At 41.7% G+C, this 16,572-nt stretch overlaps 1 long non-coding RNA gene across 2 annotated transcripts; it reads right to left on the reverse strand.

Moving 5' to 3' along the window:
* On the reverse strand, positions 1 to 12,118 carry LOC132025559 (uncharacterized). Of its 2 annotated transcripts, none has more exons than XR_009406642.1 (3): positions 11,890 to 12,118; positions 5,372 to 5,468; positions 1 to 374 (listed from the first exon to the last, which is right to left on the reverse strand). It is a non-coding gene; the product is annotated as an uncharacterized LOC132025559 (long non-coding RNA). The 2 variants fall into 2 exon arrangements; XR_009406643.1 differs by lacking the exon at positions 1 to 374 and adding an exon at positions 3,957 to 5,119.
* Positions 12,119 to 16,572: the final 4,454 nt, after the last annotated feature.

The raw sequence follows: 16,572 nt of genomic DNA on the forward strand, positions 1-16,572 counted from the left end.
ACACCACATCCACCCACTCAGCCATTCATGTAATCAAAACATATTTTCACGTAATAGGTATCACGCCAGACTCTAGGCACCGAGGTGAAAAACGTGGTCCCTGTCCTCAAGGAGATGACAGGCTGGAAGCAGACACAAACGAAGCAATGATTTTCAGTGGCCTGATTAGAATCAGAGCACAGCATTCGAATGTATGAAGCATAATGGGAGCCCAGATGAGGGCTGTCAACTTCTGCTTGGGTGCTGAGAGTGAGCAGAGATCATGGAAAGTGTCCCTTGATTTCGAGATGTTTGAGTGAGTCCTTAAGTACGAAGAGGAGTTACCAGCACACTTTCGAAGCGATGTATTTAGGAGGAACTAGAATAGGCAGAGCCTGTTAAGTATGAGAGAACACGGTGAGTTAGAGGAATACTGTGTCATCCTGGACAAGACAACAAGGGCGTACTGGGGCAGGAGGGATGTGAGGGGGCTAGAGACCATTCTAGAGAGCAAATAAGGATCTGATTGCGAAAAGTCTTATAAATGAAGCTAAGAATTTTGGATTGTTTCCAAAAAGGGGGGAGAACCATCAAAGGCTTCCTTTTGGTTTGACCGGAGCAAATGTCAAAGAGGAACCATGGCCTGCCTTTGCGGCTGCTTCCTCGTTTTACAGATTTCTGAGCAGATAGGCATCGTAGATGTTCACTTCCCTGGGCTCATTTGCATGTCTGAAATCTAACGAAATGTAGTTAGTTCAGGTAATTCACTCCAGTGATTCTGACGGCGCGGCACTGCCGGTGCTCCTCCAGGATCCAGGAAACAAGTCTTGCGGTCAAGTTCCGTCATTCCCTACATTTTCCTTCTGCCTCTTTGGGCACAGTCCCCCCCACCCCACCTGGTTTTAGCAACCCCTGATCTGTTCTCTATTGCCATATTTTGCTTTTTGCTAAAACATCATAAATAAAACTGAGCACTAGGTAGACGTTCAATCTGGCTTCTTTGGCTTAGCATATTGCATTTGGCCCACTTCAATATTATTGCATGGATCAGTAGTTCCTTTAAAAATTTTATTTAAATTCGAGTGCCTGTGTTGTTCAGTTGGTTGGGAGACTGCCTTTGGCTTGGGTCATGATCCCAGGGTCCCCGGATCGAGTCCCACATCGGGGTCCCAGGTTCATGCAGAATCTGCTTCTCCCTCTGACCTTCCCCCCCACGTCATGCTCTCTCTCTCACTCATTTCAAATAAATAAATAAAATCTTAAAAAATTATTTTATTTAAATTCAATTAATTAACATATACTGTATTATTAGTTGCAGAGGTCGAGTTTAGGGCTTCATCAGTCGCATACAACACCTACTGCTCAGTCCATCACATGCCCTCCTTAATGCCCATCACCTAGTAACCCTATCCCTCCACCCTCTTCCCCCCCAGCAACCCTCAGTTTGTTTCCTAGAGTTCAGAGTCTTTTATGGTTTGTCTCCCTCTGATTTCATCTTATTTTATTTAAATAGTTCCTTTTTATTGCTGAAGAGCATTCCATTAAATCTTTGCATATTCTGTGTACGTGCTCTTTACCTTTGTGTGTGTGTGTGTGTGTTGGATAGACTTTCTATTTTAGTTTTTTTTTTAAGATTTTATTTATTTATTTTAGAAAGAGAGGGGGGGGGAGGAGCAGACTCCACGCTGAGCAGAGTCCCACATGGGGCTGATCCCAGGACCTTAAGATCCTGACCTGAGCTGAAGGCAGACACTTAATGACTGAGCCCCCCAGGCACCCGAACTTTCTGATTTAGAGCAGTTTTAGTTTCACAGCAAAATTGAGAGATTTCCCAGGTGTCCCCTCACCCTCATTGTCAATATCCCCCACCAGAGTGATACATTTGTTGCAACTGATGAGCCTGCACTGATACACTGATAATCACCCAGTCTGTTTACATTAGGGTTCACTTTTGGTGTTGTACATTTTATGAATCTGGACAAATGTCTAATGAGGTGTATGCACCATTACAGTTTCATAGAGTAGTTTCACTGCCTTAAAAATCCTCTGTGCTTCACCTCTTCAGCCCCGATCCCTCAAGCTCCCGGCAACCGCTGATCTTTCTACTGTCTCCATAGTTTGGCTTTCTAATAATATCATATGGTCAGAATCATACAGTATTAGCCTTTTCAGATTGGCTTCTTTCATTTACTAATATGCATTTAAGATTCTTCTACGTTTTTTAATGGCTTGAGAGCCCAATTCTTTTTAGCACAGAATAATATTCCATTGTCTGGATAGACCATGGTTTCTCTATCTACTCACCTACCAAAGGACATCTTGATTGCTTCTGAATATGAGTAAGACTGCGATAAACATCCATATACAGCTTTTGAGAATATAAGTGTTCAACTCCTTTGGGTAAATACTAAGGGACTCAATTGTTGGATTATATGGTAAGAGGTGGGTTATTTAAATTTGTCCCTCGAACTGTTACCACTTATTCATAATCTCCCAGTTAAAAATAAGTAGAAATAATCATAATAATTATTATTATTTTGAGAGAGTGAGAGAAAAAGCATGCAAGTGGGTTGGCGGAGGGGAAGAGGCAAAGTGAGAGAGGGAATCTTAAGCAGTCTCCATGCCCAGCGCAGAGTCTGATATGGGGCTCAGTATCATGACCCTGACCCTGAGATCTTGACCAGAGTTGAAATCAAGAGTCTGAGGCTTAACTGACTGAGCCACGTGGATGCCCCAAGAAATGATTTTATTGTAGCCTTAATAACTACAACTACATTCTTCTTCTTTGTTGTTGTTATTTAAAGGCCTGACAATACTGTCCTTTTTCTTGATGTACTGGAAAGAAGATGGTTCAAGATACTCCTGTCTGGGAGACAAACATGGCCTGTGGGCCAACTCTGTGTGGGACCATTCTTGGCTTTAAGTCAGTACTACTGTCTGGGGCAGGACACTTAGTAGACAACTCCCTACTAATAGCCAGGCAAGTCCTGTTATTCATTTATTGAGAAGGACTGATATGGTATTAAGATCATTAGTTCATATAGTACTGGCAGCTTTGCTCTTGAATTCTTATTCCTTTTTTTTTTTTTTTAAGATTTTATTTATTTGCCAGAGACAGAGGGAGAGCGAGCGAGCGAGCACAGGCAGACAGAGAGGCAGGCAAAGGCAGAGGGAGAAGCAGGCTCCCTGCCGAGCAAGGAGCCCGATGTGGGACTCGATTCTAGGACCCTGAGATCATGACCTGAGCTGAAGGCAGCCGCTTAACCAACTGAGCCACCCAGGCGTCCCTTGAATTCTTATTCTGTAAAGCAAATCAGCGAGACTGACGATAGACTACTTACTTTATTTTCACTTAGCCGTGTATCTGTTTGAGTCTTCAGGGCATAAACACTTTGCCTGCACTATTTTTGTCGGGCTGGCAGAAAGGGCTACTTAAGATGGCGAAAGTTCCCACCACAAGACCTGAGCTGGGACAGGAGAACAAAGACCCAAGCAGGAATCTGAAAACCTTCCTGCCCGGGGCTCCCATGGACCAATGGGACCCTGACAAGCAGGAACCTGAGACCCCCGCCCCAGGCTCCTGTGGACCAATGGTATCCCCACGAGCTGGCGAGATATCCGAATAAGGGAAACTTCCAAAAGACCCCTGAGCTTCCTTCGAGACTCCTTAAAAGCCCCCTCCTCCCTGCTTTGGGCGCGACTTCCACCACTCTGCTTTCCAGAATCGCGGAACCTCGCCTGAGGGTGCCCACCTCCTCCCGGCACTACTTTCCTGGCTCCCCTTCTCCTGAGCCCTGAAACTTCGCGGGAGAGTGTTTTTAATAAATCTTGCCTTGCACCCACTTTGCCTGGTGGTGTGTTTATCTCGCCGGAAAAACTTTACAATTTTCTGAGTCACACTTTTATTTTTTTAAAAAGATTTTTATTTATTTATTTGACACACAGAGATCCACAAGTAGGCAGAGAGGCAGGCAGAGAGCGGGGAAAGGGGTGCAGGTTCCCTGCTGAGCAGAGAGCCAGATGCAGGACTCTATCCCAGGACCCCAAGATCATGACCTGAGCTGAAGGCAGAGGCTTTAATCCACTGAGCCACCAAGGCGCCCCTCTGAGTCACACTTTTAAGTGAGCTTCTGTTTATCATGCTCCATATATATCTGAACAAAGAATCCATAGTAAGGCAGATACAGTCTTAAAAATTTCAATAACAGATCCATTTGCTTCTTTCTTTTTATACCTTACCGTATTGTATTTGCTCTACCAGTCTTAACAGATAAATTCCTCTTGGAAAAAGAAACGAATGTCTCTGCTCATTACATCTGCCTTATTCTAGTTGAAAGCATTTTACTTGCCAGCAGTCCTCTAGAATGAGTAATAAAGTTCTAAACTTTTTTTTTTATGATTTCATAATAAATAAAATAATTGAAAATATTATAGAGTACTCCTGGAAATTAGTCATACCCAATTCCTTCTCTAAAGGTTTAACAAAGTCCTTTATGGCCTAGTAATTCCATAAGCATGTAGCATACATCATAAACCAGAAACCACAACTATTTAGACATCAGTTTTGGCAGACCTGCTGTTCTGCTTGAAATTCCATTTACATTCTTTTGGGATTATGGGTGTAATGTCTTGCTTTATTTATTATGTATGCTAGTCCTGGACTAGACTCTGCGCAGTGAGCAAGTTGAACTAAGTAAGCAAGATACAGCTTTCCGTGTGTCATAATGCACAAGAGTGAATGATTTTTTGTCTTAATGTTAGTAATCTGCTTTCATACTTGCCGAAATTGCTGAGTCATTTGGGAAAAAATGTTAAAGAGTTGGAATGCAAATTCTTTACAACAACAACAACAACAACAAAAGTGAAGCAATGGAACAGTATTAATCAGAGAAGAAAAAGCAATGGAGAGTTTCCTCCTCGTCTTCAAGCATCTTCAATCATCTAACAAATAATTTTGCGAGACGCCGGGACCAGAGTAGTTGCTAGGGATAAAGTATCAAGCATACAAAGTTCATGTTCTCTTGGTGGAACCATATGGAGGGAACGGAAAGTGTACAAGTTACACAATAAATAAAATAATTTTCTATAGCACCTGAGGGCTCAGGATGTTCAGGATGATATCCAGCGTCTTTTCTGTTTCCTGGAACCCAAAGAGAAAACAGGTTTTGCACCATAGAATAGGAAAGAAATTCCTTTTGCAGGGAGAGTAGGTAGGGGTTGCCCTAAGAGGGCAAAGCAGCAAACAGAAGGTGAATTTTACTGAACCTGCTATGTAGCCATCTAAGCCGGATACTTTCCTACATCTGTGAGAGTCTGCATTTTACAATCACAACACGCCCTGTGAGTTAACTTTTATGACCCCCATTTTGCAGATAACAAAGCGGCCACTTACTTGCTTAGGGCTGCACATCTCATCGCTGCTGGGCTGGGGTTGATGCTCTTGGACTCTAAGGAAGGCCACTTGTTTTCACAGTGCACGGTCTTGAGTGCTGGGAGATGGAATATTGCCATTCTCAATCTTTCAGCTTGTGTGTAAGAGTCCTTAAGTAGCTTCTTGCTCAAAAGTAAAGAAAGAGACTAAGTCTCACACCTGGTTTTTTTTTTTTAAGGAGGAGAGTCTAATTTTTAATAGGACTTAGTGTGAGATACCACTGTATAAAACAGATAAAGCAGACCAACCCTGCTAGATTCAGGGTGCACTGTTAAGAGCTCACCCCCGTTTTGATGAATCTCCCTCAGTGAAGCTCCACTGTGATTCAGGAACTTTCTCCTAGCCTAGTGGTGGACTTTTTAGAACAGTTAATAAGAAACAAAGCGAATAAAGCCAAGTACTGATAGGAGGGCAACAAAGAGGAAACAGAAAGGGGTAGGTCACGAGACTCAACTCATCCCCTCAGGGTGGGAATCTTTAGATATTCATTTAAAAAGGGGATGAATAAGGGTGCCTGACTGGCTCAGTTGGAGGAGCATGTGACTCTTGATATCATGGTCATGGGTGAAGGGTTGCTAAAATAAATAAATAAGTAAATTTTAAAAAATGGAAAGAATAAAATGGATATCTATGGGGTTAAAACAATTTAATACAGCACTACCTAATGTTGGGTGGGACAAAGGGACTCCCTACTGCTTTTCCAACATTAAAAGGCCCCAAACAAGTCTACTCTATTTACCCCTGTTTGGAGAAACTCAGGAAGTTAAAAGGTGGGGATTGCAAGGAGGAAACTTGATCAGTAATACCCCAGGGCAACAGGCCAATTAATCAAGTTAAAGAGTCACCAAAGGGCCTGGGCCCTTTGTTCAACTTCCAGCTGGGAACCCAAAGCCTTTTGCACCACAGGGTCAGGGGAGTGGAGAAGAGAAGTTCCCAGGATTCTCTGATTCAGGAGTCCCACAGACTATGGTACCAAAACCCACCGGTGAGGCCCTCACTCAGGGTATAATTAGTTGTTTGTTTATTGTTTGTTTTAAAAGATTTCATTCATTTGAGAGAGAGAGAGAGCATAAGCATGAAAGGGGGAAGGGGCAGAGGGAGAAGCCGGCTCCCTGATGAGCAGAGGGCCTGATGTGGGACCCGATCCCGGACTCCAGGATCATGACCCAAGCCGAAGGCAACTGAACCACCCACGTGCCCAGGGTACAATTTTGAGAGCATGTAAAGAAAGGGTCTGTAAAATGAAAACTAGAATGTTGAACCAGGCTTTATGTGAAGTAACTATCTTATTGCTGATCTTAGGAGGAAATTATCCAGTTTTGTTTTTTTTTTTTTTTTTTAAGATTTTATTTATTTATTTGACAGGCAGAGATCCCAAGTAGGCAGAGAGGCAGGCAGAGAGCGTGAGGAGGAAGCAGGCTCCCTGCTCAATGTGGGGCTCAATCCCAGGACCCTGAGATCATGACCTGAGCCGAAGGCAGAGACTTTAACCCACTGAGCCACTCAGGTGCCCCAATAACCAGTGTTTTGCCATGAAGTATAATGTTTGCTATAGTATTTCGCATAAAAGCCCTTAATCAGATTGGGAAATTTTCCTTCTACTATTAGTTTGTTGAGTGTGTTTTTGTCATAGAAGGGTTCCAGATTTTATCAAATACTGTATTTTTTCCATCTGTTGAGGTAAGCATAGGTTTTCTTATTATTTTATTATATTATTTATTTTATTAATATGGTATATTATGTTAACTGATTTTTTGGATGTTAAACCAATTTTACATTCCTGGAATAAATTCCACTTAGTCATGTGTATATTTCTTTTTATTTGTTGCTGGGTTTAATTTGCTATATTTTTCTTGAGGATTTCTGTGTCTATACTCAGGTATTGGCTTTTCTATCCCTGTGATATCTTTGTCTGGTTTTGGTGTCGGATTAATACTGGCCTCGTAGAACGAGTTGGATAGTGTTCCCTCCTCTTCTTTTTGGAAGTTGTTTGTAAATAATCATTATTAATTCTTTAAATATTTGGTAGAGTTCATCAGTGAAGCTATTTATCCTAGGCTTTTTGGGGGGGGGGAGAGGATAGTTTTTGGTTACTGATTGATTCAGTCTTTTATCTTGTTATAGATATATTCATACTGCCTCGAGTGGGTTTAGTTACTTCATCTTTCTATGAATTTGTCTATTTTGTCTAAGTTATCTAATTTCTTGGCAAATGATTGTTCATAATATTCTTTTTTTTTTTTTAAAGATTTTATTTATTTATTTGACAGAGATCACAAGTAGGCAGAGAGGCAGGCAGAGAGAGAGGAGGAAGCAAGCTCTCCGCGGAGCAGACAACCCGATGTGGGGCTCGATCCCAGGACCCTGGGATCATGCCCTGAGCCGAAGGCAGAGGCTTCAACCCACTGAGCCACCCAGGCGCCCCCATAATATTCTTTTATAAATCTCTTTATTTCTCTGTGGTCAGTCATAATGTTCCCTCTTTTATTGCTGATCCTAGTAATTTGTCTTATCTCTCTCTTCCTTCCTTCCTCCCTCTCTCTCTCTCTCTGTGAGTCTATGTGAAGATTTGTTAGTTTTGTTGCTCTCTCAAAGGACCAAGTTTGATTTAGTAAATTTCATGTATTGCTTGTATATTCCCTTTATTTCATTAATTTCCCCTCTAACCTTACTTTTTCCTTCTTTGTGCTTATTTCTGGTTTAGTTTGCTTCTCTTTTTCCTTTGATGTAAGGTGAAAGTTTAGGTAATTGTTTTGAGTTGTTTATTTTATTTTTTTATTATTATTCTTTATTATGTTATGTTAGTCACCATACAGTAAGATATATTTCTCTCTCTCTCTTTCTTTTTAAAAGATTTTATTTATTTATTTGACAGAGAGAGAGGGAGAGAGAGACAGAGATCACAAGTAGGCTAAGAGGCAGATGGGGGGGCGGGGGCAGGCTCCCCGCTGAGCAGAGAGCCAGATGCGGGGCTCTATCCCATCATGACCTGAGCTAAGGCAGAGGCTTGAACCACTGAACCACCCAGGTGCCCCTGTTTCTCTTTTTTTAATGCATACATTTACAGCTACAGATTTCCCTCTCACTGCTTTAGTAGCATCCCATAAAATTTGCTATGTTGTGTTTTCATTTTCATTAATCTCAAGTATTTTCTAATTTCCTTTTGATGTCTTCTTTGATCCTGGTTTCATAGAAATATGTTGTTTAATTTCCACCTATTTGTGAGTTTCTTGAATTTCTTTCAGTTACAGATAAATTTCTAATTCCATGCCACTGTGATAAGAGAACATACTTTGTATCATTTCTATCATTTTTAATTTTTAAAGGTTTGTGGCCTAGCAGTGGTTTATCCTGAAGAATGAATGTCCCATATGCATTTGAGAAGAATGTATATTCTGCTACTGTTGGGTGAAGTGTTTTATAAATGACTGTTAGTTTATCCTGTTGGTTCATAGTATTATTCGTGTCCTCTTTTTTTTTTTTTTTTAAGATTTTATTTATTTATTTGTCAGAGAGAGAGTGAGAGCGAGCACAGGCAGACAGAGTGGAAGGCAGAGGCAGAGGGAGAAGCAGGCTCCCTGTGGAGCAAGGAGCCCGATGTGGGACTCGATCCCAGGACGCTGGGATCATGACCTGAGCCGAAGGCAGCTGCTTAACCAACTGAGCCACCCAGGCGTCCCCGTGTCCTCTTTTTTTGTTATTGTTGACCTTCTACCTAGTTGTCTTATCCATTACCGAAAGTGGGATTTTGAAGTCTCCAACTATTGTACTTATATTGTCTATTTCTCTCTTAATTTCTGTCAGTTTTGTTTTCATGTATTTGGTACTTGGTCATTAGGTGCATATGTGTTTGTAATTATTTTATTTTTCTGGTGGATTAATCCTTTTATCAGCATAGAATGTCCCTGTTATCCCTATGCATATTTTTTTAAAAGTCTCTTTTGTCCGCTCCAGCTTTTTTTTTTTTTTTCAGTTGCTTTTTGTCTGGGATGTCTTTTCCCATCCCTGTAACTTTAATCTATTTGTAATTAAATCTGAAGTGTGTCAGCTATAGACAGCATAGTTGGTTCTTGTTTGGTTTTCAGTCTTACAATGTACACTTTGATTCACTTGTTTAATTTATATTTACATTTAATGTGAATACTGATACAGTTGAATTTATGATGCCATTTTACCTTTTGTGTTCTGTTTCTTGTGTACTTTCCTTCATCTTTTACTGACTCCTTTTTTATTAAGTAGATGTTTTATACTATAATTTTAAATTATTTAATGGTATTTTATTATGTTTCTGAATTATTCTATTTTTTTAAATTATTTTTTTATTTGAGAGAGAGAGAGCAAGTGAGCATAGTGGAGATAGGGGCAGAGGCAGAGGGAGAAGCTGACTCCCTGTTGAGCAGGAATCCTGATGTGGCGCTCAATCCCAGGACCCTGAGATCACCACCTGACCCAAAAGCAGGTGCCCAAACAGCTGAGCCATCCAGGCACCCCTGAATTATTTTCCAAGTAGCTTTTTTTGTCATTTTTATTACAGGCATTTTAAAGCTTTTTTTTCTTTTTATCATCTATAATAATGTATTTATGTTACGTATTTATATAGAATTTTGATTATGTTATGTTCTGTGTCTCACAATTTCAATATTGAAATTTTTAAAAAAGATTCTGTTTTTATTTATTTGGTAGACAGAGATCACAAGTAGGCAGAGGGGCAGGCAGAGAGAGAGAGAGGAGGAAGCAGGCTCCCTGCTGAGCAGAGAGCCCGATGTGGGGGTTAGATCCCAGAACCCTGGGATCATGACCCAAGCCAAAGGCAGAGGCTTTAACCCACTGGGCCACCCAGGCGCCCCTCAATATTGAATTTTTATGGGCTTCTTCTTACTAAATTTTCCTTCTGCTGATTCTCCTAGTTTTTTTTTTTTTTTCCTATTTGTACTTATTCATTTCTTGCTATAAGTTGCTCTTTTTTGTTATGAAATTTTTTGTGTAAATTCTTCGACACCTAGGTTAAATATAGATTTCGCTAGGGATTTTTGTTTCTTTCTTCCAATTTTTGGGTTATCACAAATCCAGGGCCACTATAAAATGAAACCATTGCTTGGGGTTATTTTGGCGCAAATAGTAAAGCAAATTTAGACTATAAATGACAGATGGGTTAACTCATGATTGTAAATTCCCCCAAAACAGTTGTTTGCTCCTTTTTCTTTTCTGTCTCAAATAAAATTTTCTTAAAAAAAAAACCTCTTCTACTAGAGGGTAGAGCAGATTTTATTTTGTTTCACTCTTATTCTGAGAATATGAATTTTGCTTTCTCAGATTTTCAGGGAGGGGATATCTCACATGCTCCCCACATGAATAAGCTCTGGGCATCATTTCCCGTCTGTTACAACTCATGAGCCTGAGAAAACCACAGCTAAGATTTTTCTAGATTTGGCAAATGCCCTAAGGTTAAAACCAACAGTTCTCTCTGGATTATTGCCCACATTTATGTTTTTGGGCCAAATGATTATTCTCTTGATAGTTGTACTGTACTTTTTGATTTTTTTTACATTTTATCAATTATTTTTCATGGAAGAGGCAACTTAAAAATCAAGTCAACTGTGTTACTAGACATGGAATCCCATTTATTTTTTTCACTATTTTTCACTCCTATTCTTTTTTTTTTTTTTCCCCACTCTATTTTTTCACTCCTGTTCTTTCATCTGGGACCAGGACAGGTCCTGGAATACAGGCTACTTTGTGTCTTCAGTAGTAAGCCAGTGCTGGTTTGTGAACTACTTGTTATCAAGATACAGACGGGAATGGAAAGTGAGTATGAACAACTAAACCTCTACCTTATCTTGTCCCAGACTGGTAATAGCCCTCCCCCCACAAAAAAGAGCATTTATATCATGTCAGTGGATCTGCTCTTCATGGGCCAGAGATGAGTAGGATAACTTCTAAACAAGAAATTCTTTTTAGACTTTTGCCAGGACCACATAGAAACCGAAGTGTTATGGATACTCTCTCCAGAAATATGTGCACATAAAGAGAAATAAAAAGTTGATATAAATTATCAGTGTATATATATACTATTCTCTGAAATCTTACAAATCTTGTTCTTTTAATCTTAGCAACAAAGGCAAGGAGATTCTGAGTAATTGTTTCATGATTCACCTTATTTGCCACTCACTTATTTGTGAGTGTAAACCAGAGTGGACAAAAGAGGGGGCCCCATAAGAGACTATCAAGGGAATAAGTTGAAAGATGTCATTTGTTAGTTGCTCATTCGTCCAGTCACACCAAAGTGCCTACAGTGTACCAGATCAGGTTCTAGATCTCAGATCATTACTCCCAAAATTAGAATTGACCATTCTTTTTTCTATTGCCTACCTCCAAGTTCCAGTTCTGGAACCTGTACCCAGCTTCCACATTAGAATCCCACACTGACAGTCTAGGTAGGAAGCAGAGCCCACTTTCCTCCCTAAGAGAGGAAAACTCACCTTCCCAAACATTCTTGTGTAGAAGAGAGCACGAAGTTCCAGTATTCTGGTGGTCCTGAGTCAGAGGCTGGCACGTGGTCAGCAAACCTTACCATCAGCTCCAGTGTCCGGCATCACAGGAGTCAGTGCTGTGGACAATGACGTTTGTGTTCAGCACCAAGGGCTTCTTAGAAATTTGGAATCACATAGGGTGTGATTCTGGATTCTGTTCCTAGCTGTGTAGCCTCAAGCCTGTTCTGTGGAGTTCCTGAAATGAAACAAGATGTGTATATGTATGTATGCATGCCTTCTTTCCTTCTTCCTTCCTTCCTTTCCCTAACCACCCCCCTCTTCCTTCCTTCCTTCCTTTATCTCTTTCTCTCTTTCAACTCAATTAGAACAACTTGGAATTAGAACAACTTGGAAACACCAAGAACTGAAAAGAGAAATTGATGTAAGATATAGTCTCAGCAGGGTTTCAGAGATTTGTTTTTCAGTTTTATTGAGATGCAATTGACATAGAACATTGGATAAGTTTCAGATGTATGCCTGTTTAAAAAAATGTACACCTGTTGATTTGATATACTTATATATTGCAAAATGATCGCTGTCCCAAGGTTAACTACACCTGCAAGTTACATAATTACCATTTCTTTTTTTGTGGTGAGTACATTTAAGATCCACTCTCTTGGCCACTCAGACATTTTCTTTATGTTGAGTGGCTAATTTCTTCCTAAGTCTTCCACCTGGCTGTACTCTGTTAGAGAAAACAACATGTATCACTCTCTTGACTTTTTGTTCACAGGAAAAAAATAACATTGAAATGTGGACTTACGTCCTATCACCACTCTGAGGGCTCTGCCAAAATTGCCCCTCAGCGATAGAACTTATATTCCACAAGGCTGGCAGTGTTTACCTGTTTTGTTTTGTTTTTTCCACTGAGGTTTCCTATATCAAAGAGAGTCTGTCATATATCTGCCACACAACAAATATCAGTTGAATGAATAATCAGTATAGAACACCTCCCTGCTCTAGAGATAATATCTTTATTAATGCAACCTTAAGGCCAAATGCTGTTTTGTGGCAGCCACAGCACCCATTCACTTACTTTGCCTTCAAAGTGCTCTCTCCTTCCCTCTGTTAGACTCCTCCCTACACACCAACCCTCCTGTACCACACAGGATTACATTTCTTTCTTCAGAAAAGATGACCGTAGGCTATGGGTCCTATTTTTCTAACCAACTGTGAATCTAAATTAAACTCTTTCCTATAAACCCATGAGTTTGGGCCCCTGGCTAGCTCAATCGCTTAAACGTCTACCTTTGGCTCAGGTCATGATTCCAGGATCCTGGGATCAAGCTCCACCCACATCAGGCTCCCTGTTCAGTGGGGAGTTTGTTTCTCCCTTCCTTGTGTTCTTTTTCTCTCTCTCTCTGCTGAATACATAAAATCTTAAAAAAAAAAAAAATTCATGAGTTTGCATGAGAGCCAGCACTTGAATAACTGGAGGGAAGGGCAGAGGAAGGGGGCAAGCTGCCGAGAAGGTAGCAACCCAAGAGGAAGTCAATTAAGATGAAAACTGTTGGATCCCTCCTTTCTACTAATTTCTGAATCTGATTCTTAAAAAAAAAAAAAAAAAGGTTGGTAAAAATGGAGCAAATAACCCAGGACTTAGCCCTGGAAGGAAGGCAAGACCTGGATGAATGTGAAAATGAGTCTCTTGAAGCTACAAGAGGCCCGTGGGCAGGGGTTCCCTGGGATTGGTAAGAACAATCACAGGCAGAATGACTCCTCCTGCTGTGAGAGATGGGGGAAGCCCCGAGGAATTGAGGCCAGAACTCTACACACGAAAAAGAAGAGGCAGAATCCAAAAGAACCCACAGAAGCAAAATATAAAGACACAAAGAGAGGCTGAGGGCTGGACCCAGGCCTGAACATAGGCTGACCGAGCTACACGAACCTCTTGCTGCTCAGGGACCTGGAAACAGGATAGGATCCCCATGATGTCCTAGTCCTTCTGATCAAGGTCCTAGTGGGACAAGGTTCTATTGGAGGGACAGGGACGAAGAAGCAGAGAAGATGACCCTGCCCAAGAGTGACCGTGGGGAAAGCCCACTCAGCCTTGTCCATGGCCTTGTCCAGGCTAGGCTCCCTTCAGCCTCTCCTGTCCCCACTGGCAACACAGCACCTCCAACATGCAGATTCTGGAAGGTTCTCAGTGCTTCCCCTTACTTCCTGTCTCAAACTTTATGAATCTTCTCCTTTATTAACCCATCAACCGCATGTAATAAGAAGTAGAAAAAAGAAACTCATATCAGACCTTTATTTTAAGGATTTTATTGATTTATTTGAGAGAGAGAATGAGAGAGAGCACATGAGAGGGGAAGGTCAGGGGAGAAGCAGACTCCCCACTGAGCAGAAAGCCCAAAGCAGGGCTCAATCCTGGGACTCCAGTCTTATGACTTGAGCTGAAGGCAGTCACTTAAACAGCTGAGCCACCCAGGCACCCATTGGATTTTTATTTTAAATAGGGAAGTAGGACATTACTATTTAGTGGGACATGAAGTAAAAACGGGGAGGGAGACAGCATGGCTTTTCTTCTGCTGGAACCAGAAAGCTGATGAGGGAAGAAACATGCAGGTCAATGTGGGGAGGGGGTCCTCGTGGGCAGAGGTGGGCCAGTCTCCCTAGCTCCTTGCATCATGCTAATAGGAACACAGACATGTCCAGATGCCAGTGGCAAAAAGAGAAGCCAGGGGATCTGGAAGTCATGTGCTGGGAGTAGGAACAAATCTTGCATCACCAGCCTGACACAAGGCCGCTGTCTCATACTGTAGGAAAAAATAATCACAAACGAATTCAGGTTGGTCACACAAGGGTTTTGTTCTTGTTTTAAAGAATTATTTATTTATTTGTCAGAGAGAGAGGAAGAGAGAACGTGCTAATGCACCCAAGCAGGGAGAGCAGAGGTAGAAGCAGGCTTCCCGCTGAGCAGAGAGCCCAGCCTGATGCTGGGCTCAATCCCAGGACTCCGGGATCATGACCTGACCTGAAGGCAGATGCTTAAATGACTGAGCTACCCAGGCATCCCGGTCACACAAGTGTTGACATGCTCAGCAGTCCATTAAATGCCCAAAATGTCCCACTCAAAAGAATCTCCATGACACCATTGTGTCCCCTCTGTCCAAACCCCTCCCATACCCCGGGCCCTCCAGGGTCTCACCTTTAGGAACCCTAGAGACCCATCAGAGCCCTAGGCACTGTCACTGCCTGTATTAGAACAAAAATGGGATGTGGTCCAACCTCAGAGCGGTAACTAAAGGAGGAACCATGGGGTGGGCGAGCCTCCCCCACCTTACCCTGACCATGGGCGTAAGGGTCTCAGGGATCAACCTCCTGACCCAAACTCGCTTGCAGCTGAGCATCAAGCCCCTTCCTTTTTTCCTGTGGGAAGACAACACCATGTAAGAGCCCAGGGAGAAGACTGGACAAGGAGAGCCTAGACATCCCCCAGCCCTGGACCAGAGGCTCTTGGCACACTTAGGACCTTAGTTTTGCATGTTTAGGGATCCATCTTGTTCCATGAAGGATGGCGTATGTTACCAGCTGCACAAGTGTCTCAGCCTGCTTTCTCTTTGAAGTTTCTTTAATGGTTATCCTACACCCATCCCATAGCTGTATTTGTGTTTCGCAGTCCTGCCCTGAGTCTTCAGTCACAGAAGAATTTTAAGGCTCTCTGGGACTCCTTTCACTTATACTATCTTTTCCCCTTTTACTGAAAACTTGGGGTATTTATGTAAATCTAGTTTTCTCCTAAAAACTCTCATCAGAGTCCAGCCTCTGACTTTGAAGTCAAAGTACTGCCTGATTCCAAAGCTACGACCTCATTTTAATTTTTTTTTGCAACAGCACCCCATTCCCAGACACCAAATCCTGTAATAGTTACCTACGACTGTGTAACAAATTATTTTTTAAAAAGACAACTTGAAACAGTGAACATTTATTGTCTCAATCCATTTCTGAGGGTCTGAATTCTAAGAACAGTCTAGCTGGGTATTTCTGGCTAGAGGTTTCTCATTGGGTTACTATCAACAGGTTGGCTGGAATTGCAATGATGAGGGGGCTTGACCAGGGCTAACGGATGTGTGCTCAAGCTCACACATGGGGCTGTTGGCTGGAAGCTTTGGTTCCTTGCTGGCCTCTTAGCTGGAAGCCCTGGCCTTGGACATGGCGCGTGGCTTCTTCAAAAACACAGGAGCAAAAAGAAGAGAGCAAAAGACCACAGACCCTTTTATGACCTAATCTCTAAAGTCACGCAACATGGCGTCCACTTTATTCATTAGAAGTGAGTCACTGAATACAGTCCACACCCAAGAGGAAAGGAAGTAGTTGGACCCCTGGAAAGGAGGAAAATTAGAGTTTGCAAACATTTTCAAACTACCACACCCTATACATAAGGTATTATTATCTCCTGCTGCTTTCCAGATTTTTTTCCCTATCCTATTCCATCAGTTGAAGAGAGATGTGCCTGGGTGGTCTTCTTGGTGGTCTCTTTCGGTGTATTGAGCATCTTGGATCTGTGTGTTAAAATTGGGGCCTTCTAAATGTGATTTCTTCAAACTTTTTTTTCTGCTCTTTTCCTTCCTCCTTATTTTTGAACTCTGAATGATTGTCTATTGCCTATTATTGCCTTTTATGTATTCT

The sequence above is a fragment of the Mustela nigripes genome, chromosome 1, assembly GCF_022355385.1.
Source record: "Mustela nigripes isolate SB6536 chromosome 1, MUSNIG.SB6536, whole genome shotgun sequence".
In the NCBI taxonomy this organism is placed as follows: domain Eukaryota; kingdom Metazoa; phylum Chordata; class Mammalia; order Carnivora; family Mustelidae; genus Mustela; species Mustela nigripes.